General features: G+C 39.9%; 1 long non-coding RNA gene across 1 annotated transcript in view; it reads left to right on the top strand.

Moving 5' to 3' along the window:
* LOC149091945 (uncharacterized) overlaps positions 1 to 5,389 on the top strand; it is a 30,572-nt gene extending 25,183 nt beyond the window's left edge. The window contains exon 2 of the long non-coding RNA XR_016196496.1: positions 4,522 to 5,389. This is a non-coding gene — a long non-coding RNA (uncharacterized LOC149091945). The remainder of the gene's footprint in view (positions 1 to 4,521) is intronic.
* The last annotated feature ends 3,947 nt before the right edge of the window (positions 5,390 to 9,336 follow it).

Genomic DNA, 9,336 nt, shown 5'->3' on the forward strand with positions numbered 1-9,336 from the left:
GGAAATGGAAACATGTAAAAATTGAAGGCAACACATTTAATTAAGCCAACTGGCACGACAGAGCTCTGACAGGTTTCCCCTCGGCGCGCACTGCCCGATATCGGAGAGAATCACTCGACGGACGATGCGCTTCACGAAGATCAACGCTCCAATTGCCGTCCTCCTGAGTCACCCAGCTGCAGCCCCTGCTCCCCTATGATGGACTCACTTTGCTCGGATTTATAATAGCTTATAGGAAATAAGCCCTGCCCTCCCCTTTACATCATGTAAATCATGTATTACAAGAGTGGAAGGAGAAGGAGTCAATCCTTTGAATATATGTGCAGCTGCCATTAAGCGTTGTCGTTAGGGTACGTTATAGTCGAGCAACCGCTTTGTGCTTTGTTTCTCTCCATTTTGTTCTGCATTCCTGCACGTCATGTGCGCTGTTAATTCCCCCCAGACTGTTGGCTGAGCTCGATGTAGGTGTTCGGGTTACATTAGTGCCTGAGGTCGGAGAGTATTTGAATTGACTTTGGTGAATGGTTTGTCGTTTGCATGTTTTCTCTGAATTGATCTAATAGAATGCAACTATACTATTGTTGGCTTGTGTAAAACCATTTATCTCTCTTCACAAAAATGGCAAAGCTCTTACTAGGAATTGTGCGGGCAGCAGGAGGAGGTTTCTGATTGATATTGCTATTGCGATATGGAAGGTAATTAAAACATACATGAATAAGCTAACAAATATTTTGTATGCTCTAACACACTTCAGAGTAATTCCAATCTGATAATAAAATCCGATTATAATGAGATTCCCAAGGGTCAACTAAGTCAAAGTCATTTTTTCAAGAGACGTAAATGGCATGAAATGCCACACGAGCTAAGATTGATTTCTTAACAGTTTGCCAAATGGCAAACTATGTGCTGCATATTAAAATGCGCAAAAATGTTGACGCAGCAGCATAAACAAGAAGAAGCAGAAGCAGAGAATGCTTGATAAACTGTTGCCAAAGAGCGGCTGTGGACCCTCAAGAGATGCCAGAACGAAATTGAATATAAAAAGCACTCGGCGCTGGCGATGAGGAAAATATATTTCCGTTAACGACAATCGGGCGAAATGCAAAAACTGTCGCGGAAGTTGTCAAAACATTCGGGACGTTGCGATACGAAGCCAAATGCCAGATAGTAGCAGCCGCTGCCTGTTGGTCCAAACTGACAGGCACACGCACACACACATACACACAGATGGCAAAATGGAAATGCTGAAGAGGGAAAGGGAATGAGAGTGACAGAGAGAGAGATAGAGAGAGAGCCATAGTCGACCTTCCATGGAGACTATCCTTCAGGCGCACCTTGCAAGGTCTTAAAGTATGTAGTTTTCCTTAGCCTGGCTGGCAAGCGATTGGCTTGGCATATTCTTCCTCTTGCTCGCCTTCTTCTTCTCTGAGCCAAGTATAAATTAACTTTTATGCGCTTATCGGACTGGGAATTCATAATCTCAACCACTGGCCGGCGCGAGACCTCGGCGCGAGGCTTGCCTTATTTATTGTTTAACTGCGCACACACTGATAATAAATTTCGCCTTCATTGTCGTTGTTGCTGTTGTTGTCGGTTTCATGTTGCAGGCGTGAAAAATTGTTGGCGTGCATTTTACATTCATTCCAACATTTTTTCCTTTTTCACTCACTTTTTTATTTTGAGCCGCCATTAAATATGCAGCCCGGGCATTTTGCACACTCGTCTATCGGCCGCCTTTTTTAGGTAGGCCTTCCTTTTTCAAGGATTCTGTGACAACCTTTTAATGAAATTAATCTGGCAGCCGAAGCTGGCGGACCGCGCGCAACTGCCGCCAACAATTTTGCATATAAATTGCAATTTAAGATGACCGTTTATCAATGCTCATAACTTTCGCGCAGCCCCCGACTCGGGCTATCTCCGGCTGCAAGTCGTAGATTAATTTATTAATGCCGGGCCGCAGTCCAAGCCGCATAATATATATGCTGTATATTGGGCTTAAGTGCGCCACTAACGGCCAATTTAAGCCGTTGAGCGATAACTCAGCACAGTTTCACATAATCAATATCAATATTGCCTGCGGCTCAAGCACAGGCTTAGTCAGTGCATTTATCAGCCTAAGCATATTGAAATACTACTCTTTTGATGTGATCCTGGTACTGTGTAACTGGACTGTGGTTTTGAAGACTCTACCTATGTAGAAGCATTTATATTTCATATATTATATATTGTATTATTCATATCTATATCTTCCTAGCTTTAACTAAATCGATACTTAACCTAGTGCTATCTAGTAGTATCCAAGCATATTACATACCCTGCGCCATGTGTACACCAATATATCTTACATAATCTTACTTTATATACAATGTATGTAAATATTGCACATTGAAAATATTACACATGTACATTTTGGGGGAATATATATACACTTCATGACTTGGTCTCACATCACCTAAAACAACATGTTCATTAGCAAATATTTGTTATTGGCAAATAAAAAGTACGCATATCACATTCAATTCCATGAATTTTATAAAATTCGAAGAAGTACAAAATCAAAAAAAAGTAAAAGGCAAATATCACAATATTCTTCACATCTTTCCTCCATATACAAACCCTACACTTACACACATACATACACACATGTTGAGCATAAATACATACACACATGTTGAATCAAATTGGGAGTTAATAACATTCAAATATGTATATTTGCCAAAGCTCTAGTCTCTAGTATTTGAAATAGGTTTTTGTACATTTAGGTGGCAATGGGTTGAAAGATTTTAAAAAATATGCATGAAACGAAATTGTGACACTAGCTTTAAGGATAAGTGATATATAATTTTAATCGACACCCCTATTAAAAAACTCAAGCCCATAAAGGTGCTGAAGTCAACATATGGATAGAACAGATAGACAGACATATAGAAAGGGCTCTTCTTTTGCCACGCCTCTTTCTGCATATTACATAAATTTTATCAAGGCCATTATACCATGAGATCCCATTTGCAATGGGCTCAGTTTGAAATTACAGAAAACTAATGGAATAACTGAAAGTGCCTACAGCTCGATGTAAGCGAAACGTATTTCGAGCTGCAATCTTGAAGTTCGCTGCCTAGTTGCATGTATATTTTATTTATTTCGCTTTTTTGTATAGTTCCAAACATTTTTAAATAAATCTCGCTTTCACAGTAAAGCCCTGTGCTTTAAGCTATACACTGTACCCTAAAATAATCCATGAAATAATAAAGAAAGAAAAACGTAGTTTCTTGCCTGAAATTCTGTGAGCCCGGAAACTACACAATAGGATACATATTTTGCAGAATTATTGTCTTTATTGCGACGCATGATTATTATATGACCCTCATCATTATTATTTTGACTTAGATAATAAGAGCAGTTTAAATGATAGATAAATAACTGTGTCCTACGCAAGACTTCTAATAGATCAAATATGCACATGCGATAAACATATACGAGAATTTGTGATGTAAACCTATTGTGACGTCAGCTGCGAGTTGTGCACTCAATTAAACAGTTTCTGTCAGGTCAGGTTTCTATGTCAGTCAGTTCTCTGACCAGCCAAACAATATGTGACATGACCTCGTCCAGGTTAGTTCTAACATGTCCAGGACAACTGACTAACTGGCTGACTGACTGAGTGGCATTTGAGTAGGTGTAACAGACATTTGCAGGTTTTGCATAATGTAAGCGCAACAAACAATGCAAAACCAACTTGTGGCAACTATTGAATCAGTTTGTGCAGCTTCCACGTGGTTGCACTCCGCTCTTCGAGTCAAATATGCATTTACAAGGATGGCACAGCGTTGCCATTACATTTCGGGTCACTCGCAAAAAGTGGCCAAAAGTTGAGTTTAGGCCGGCTAAGCAAACGTTTTCCCATGCAATACTCGGCCACATTACGTATACGCCGCATGTAACCCCCAGCTTACAACATATATGCATCTGTGACATGTAAATAGCTCATTAAAAGTTTCACAGAGGCAGAGAGAGAGAGAGAGAGACACACACACTCACACACACACACATCGTGAGGCCATTTATTAAATGTTGGCTTTAGTAAAATTTCATGTGGGCAAACATTTTGCTATATAAAACAAACGAGCAGCGTAGACAAGCAGACAAAAAAAAAAGAAAGACACGCGCGGGGGGGAACGGGGAAGGGATCTTAGCAGTGCCGTGTCATACATATACCCCTTCTCTATATGTATGTGTGTATATACATTTGGTATTCACACAACATAGATGACATAGCATACACAGCGCAGTTTACTTCCGCCTCTCCATCCACCCCTCGCCCCTCTGTCTGTTTGGCTGTCTGTGTGTTAGTTTTTACACTGCGCCTGCAGCGCAACACTTCCTGTTTACATAAACAAACACGTCAATGCGTCAGACATGCAGCTAACCCACCAGCGTCAGCACCACCACCACCACCGCCACATACACTCCATGTGCCTCTCGCTCTCTCTTCCTCTCTCTGTCTCGCTGTGTCTCTTTCAGCCTGTGTGGGCGTCGCTGCGCCTTCACATGCATAAAAATTTTGCATTAGCTCAACAAGGATTTTGTTTTCAATATTACAACGTCACGTGGAGGACGACGTTTTTGTCGTTGTTGTTGTCATTGTTGTTTCATGTCAGTGAGTGCATTGAAAAAGTTAACTTTGCCTGCAGGCAGCTAAATACATTTGAGCATGTTTTCATATTGATATTTTTAATGATTCATTGCGGGCAAACTTTTCCGATCGGTAATAGAAATGTATTGTGGAATATATAAATATAACACATATGTGTACACATTGGGCCAACTCGCTTAGCATGCACCATAATATTGTTGAATATTCTAAAAGTTGAGCTACCCAACTCTTGTCTAGCGATACAAATGAATTTAAAGTTCAAGTCTGAAATCGAGGCGGCGTGCTTTAAGTATTCGATGTTTGTGGATAGTTTGTGAAATATTTCGCCTTTTGCTGGCTGCGCGTCTTGCACAACTCTTGGCAACATTATTGGCACAAAAATATTTTTCATTTTAATTAAATTGCATTCTCTGGCTGTCTCAGCCGAGCTCAGCCCGAGTTCCGAGCCCCGAGGCCCGAGGCTGCCATCGTACTTGGAATTTCAGTTAATCAAACGCAGCGCTCTGCATGAAAGTGCTTAATTGTATTATTACATAACTTTGCTTTGAGTTGTCGGCGCCGAGGCTAGAGATGCGTGCGTACCGCATCGCGAGGCACGAGATACTCAAGAACGTGACCTCACGTGCTCCCGAATGCAGCTAATAATATTTGCTTTCAACCTCAAGCTCTTGAAGTGCACTCAATTTAAGTTTGTTGCATGGGAACATCTGAAGGCATAAAGCGAGCAGAGAAAAGGAAGATAGTTTAATTCAAAAGATATTCTTAAATGAAACGCGGCACGAGACACCGTTCAATTGAAACTTTACTACTTTGCAAGCTAAGCGAAGATACACATAATATAGCTAGACAAATTAACAAAAGTTCTTGAGCGGTTCTTCCAAGTATTTTCTCAAACGGAAACTTTAAGATTATAAAAAGATTATAACAAGCTCTGCTCACTTGCTTAGCTGAGCTGTCGCTCGTCCGACAGTCAAGACGTTTGTCCATTTTACTCTGTTTCAAAGCCGTTGTATCTCTATACATTCAATGAAGAACAACGTGGACTGCGTTGTCTTTCTATCTCTCTCTGTCTCTGTCTTGGCGCAGTTAAAAATAAAATAAAAGTGCAATGTGATTTATCGTCTTACTATTATAAATATACTTTCTATATGTAATGATAATACCAATTCAATTTTAATATTCAGTATTTATTTTTATACCCTGAACCCATTGAAAATGGGAAATCAGGGTATAATGGTTTTGTTAAAATGTATGTAACAGGCAGAAGGAGGCGTGGCAGACCCCACAAAGTATATATATTCTTGATCAGGGCGACGAGCTGAGTTGATTTAGCCCTGTCCGTCTGTCTGTCCGTCCGTCCGTCCGTCCGTCCGTCCGTCCGTCCGTCCGTCCGTCCGTCCGTCCGTCCGTCCGTATGTTTGAACGCGTCGATTTCAGAAGATACAAGAGCTAGAGACTTCAACTTTTTTTTAAAATGTCCGTATATATCACGCGGATATCGAGTTTATCACTAAAAAACGATAACTCATTCCGATACTTTTTTATCGATAAAAAACCTTATCGAATATCACTTAAATAATTATATCTCCTACATCTTTCAAGCTAGAGTCTCCAAATTTAAAATGTATATTAAGACGCATGTCATACAATTTCGGTTTTTGTTAAAATTTACCCCCAGCCCCTATATCCACCCCCTCACCATCATCTTTGTAGAAGTCGTATATCAAATACTAGAGACTTGTGCTTCGGTATACACATACATTTAAACAATATGAATACGTTCTAAAAGTTTCATTACGATCGTACGTCTAGAAATTAAATTATTCAACAAATAAGTTCTCCTAATATTGCCAACACTGCAGCGCAACCCAAGCGCAATCGCCTGTATATGTGAGTGTGTGTGTGTGCGTGTATTTGTTTGCATGAGTGCGTGTGTGGGTGCTAATTATTATTGAAATATCAGTTGCTTGTAGGGTTCAGGGGATCTCGTAGTCGAGCAGTCTCGACTAGAGCTTTCTTACTTGTTTATTTTTTATTTCCATTCCAATTGAATTATGTATATAGTAAAAGCATTACCTGAGATAATTAATTCATTTATAACAGCGAATTGTATAATCTTTCTGATGAAGATTAACAGCAGACTGTAACGATTATCATATTTCATCCATCATTAGTGATTCATTTTGACATTCTTATATATGATATACTACAAGCTGGCCCCATTCACAAGGAATAGTATTCAACAAACTTGAATTCGTGTCACGCTCACATCGTTTGCCGTAAGTCAAGTCCTGTGTCAGCATTTCCAGCTGCCATAATTCATTTGGCACTCGATACAAAAGTCTTAAGCAATTAATTCACGCGCTCGCTATTGATAAATCAATGTGAGATTCACTTTCATGGGATAATTAATGCGTTGCACAGCAACGCTGCCTGACTATGACAGCGTGAGTGTGTGTGAGTGTATGTGTGTGTATTTGCGAATGTGCGTGTGTCTAGATGTCTGTGTGTGTGTTGCCTAGTTTGGCAGGACATAGCCAACCAATTAGCACGAAACACAATTTTTCGTGGAAAAGACATATTTAGCGGGAAAAATGATTTTTAAATTCAGTGTCCAGTTCCATGTCAGGCACATGCACATATATAATGTATTATATTTAGCATGTGTGTATGTGCATTCTCTCTACTGCACGGGCAAAGCCTTGAACGAATTTCCTTTGAGCGCATTAAGTCTGTGCCCAAGCAAAGCCATCCACACGTGGCTGGGGGCGGTGCTGGGCGGTGCTGTCAGCCAAGTAGTGGCTGCTCGGCGGACATGTGGAGACAAGCTTTTGTAATTAAATTAGCATTAATGTTGTCTCTGGGATTGTGGAGTGGCAGCACTGGCTCGCTGCCATTGTCGTCATCAGCGTCTGTTTGCCTCGTGCAACTTCATTAAAGATCGCTCATACGCCATGTGAGCCAAGTGTGCCTGTCCAAGGAAGGACAGTCTCCCGTGCCACTCTTGGCATTTGTTACGTCCTTAATTTTATTTGGATTCCAATCGAGAGGGGGAGACAGAGCGAGATAGAGAGAGAGAGAGAGAGAGAGAGAGAGCACTACTGCCCACCGCAGAGCCAATTCCAAAATTTGAATATAAACAAATACCAACTACAGTAAAAGCAGAAGCTGATTCAGTCAAAGTTGCCATGAAACTTTTGCAAAGATTTTATGCATTGTTCATAAATCGCAAGGAGGTATATTGGCTTTTCTGTACGAAATCGATGGCAGCACTAATCTATTTGGAATAAACTGTTAAGCAATATTTTCTTTTACTGCAGTTTGTTTGAAAACTAAATTTGCAGACTCGCCAAGTAGAGCACTACAGAACAAAATGTAGTGAGCAGTCGGTGTTTTAGCTCTAGTTTTGTCAATAGAAAATGATAAAAAGCATTGAGGCAAAAACTTGAAGCAAAAGTTAAGCAAAGTTTACTAACACAAAAAATGCAAAAGTAACAACAAATCTAATCCAAAATCAAGCCAAGAATGAAACAGCTTAAAACAAAAGTTTTAGATATTTCCCGATTGAATACACATTTTGAATACATTTCAAGGAAGGATATCATATATATCCAGTACATAAACTATTTGTGATGATATAATATAAATATGGAATAAGATATATTTAGCATTAGATATATCAAGCATTCCCGATTGTTTGTGACTTCGATTAACTGGTGTGGTTTGAGTGGACGGATGAAGATCGAATAATTCAATATCTTTTAGTGAACATCTCCAATACTGAGACTTGGGTAAAATCTAAACTTACTTTACAATTCTTTTATTAAATAATTTATAAATCTATTGCAAAGTCTATACAAATATAAAATACTCTTCGCATGTTTGTAAATAAATATCATAATTTAAACAAAATGTTTTTGGAATAATATCAAACTCTCCAACTCAAACGGAACTCAACCTGAAAAATGCCTGTAAATATGCTTAAATGGAAATCGATTTAGAGACTGCAATGGAAATGCCAACGAAATGCCAATACTAGTATTTTGGTTAACAACGAAATTCGTATTATTTCGTTAAAGGAAATAAGGTTTTCTACACTTCGCAATTTGAAGGCTTGCATTGCAAAATGTATTTTATGTGCCAGCTGTTGCCGCAATACACCGCACAAATGAAAGTTGTGCTAGAGCTAAGCAAAGACTCGAGACAGTTCCGCCGGATGTATATAACAAGTAGCACTTGTGTGTAAGTGTGTGGGTGGGTGGTAAAGGCTTGGCAGTCTTTATGTTGCTTGAAAAGTTTGTGAGTGTTCTTTAAGCAAATTGCCAGTGTAAATATTGCAGCAACCACCAGCAGCAGCAGAAACAGCAGCAGCAGCAACATCAGCAGTAGCAGCAACAGCAGCAGAGATGGCCAGCAATAACAACAAATGCGACCCTTGTCGCAGCTGTGTAAACAGCGCCAACAACAAAATAATATTGCTGACGTCAAAAGACGCACACACACACACGCATATACATGCACTAATACAGAGACAAGACTAGTTAAACAAAATGCATTTAGCGTGGCTCGGCTACTGCCTAACTGAGGCCGAGCCTCAGCCGCTTTAGCAGCTCCGTCGGCCACTTCTGCTGTTTTATGCAGACAACTGAACCGAGCGCAACGGCAGTCAGCGACTAACCAAA

This window comes from Drosophila navojoa, chromosome 3 (assembly GCF_054131105.1).
Source record: "Drosophila navojoa isolate 15081-1374.11 chromosome 3, UAZ_NAV_1.0, whole genome shotgun sequence".
In the NCBI taxonomy this organism is placed as follows: Eukaryota; Metazoa; Arthropoda; class Insecta; order Diptera; family Drosophilidae; genus Drosophila; species Drosophila navojoa.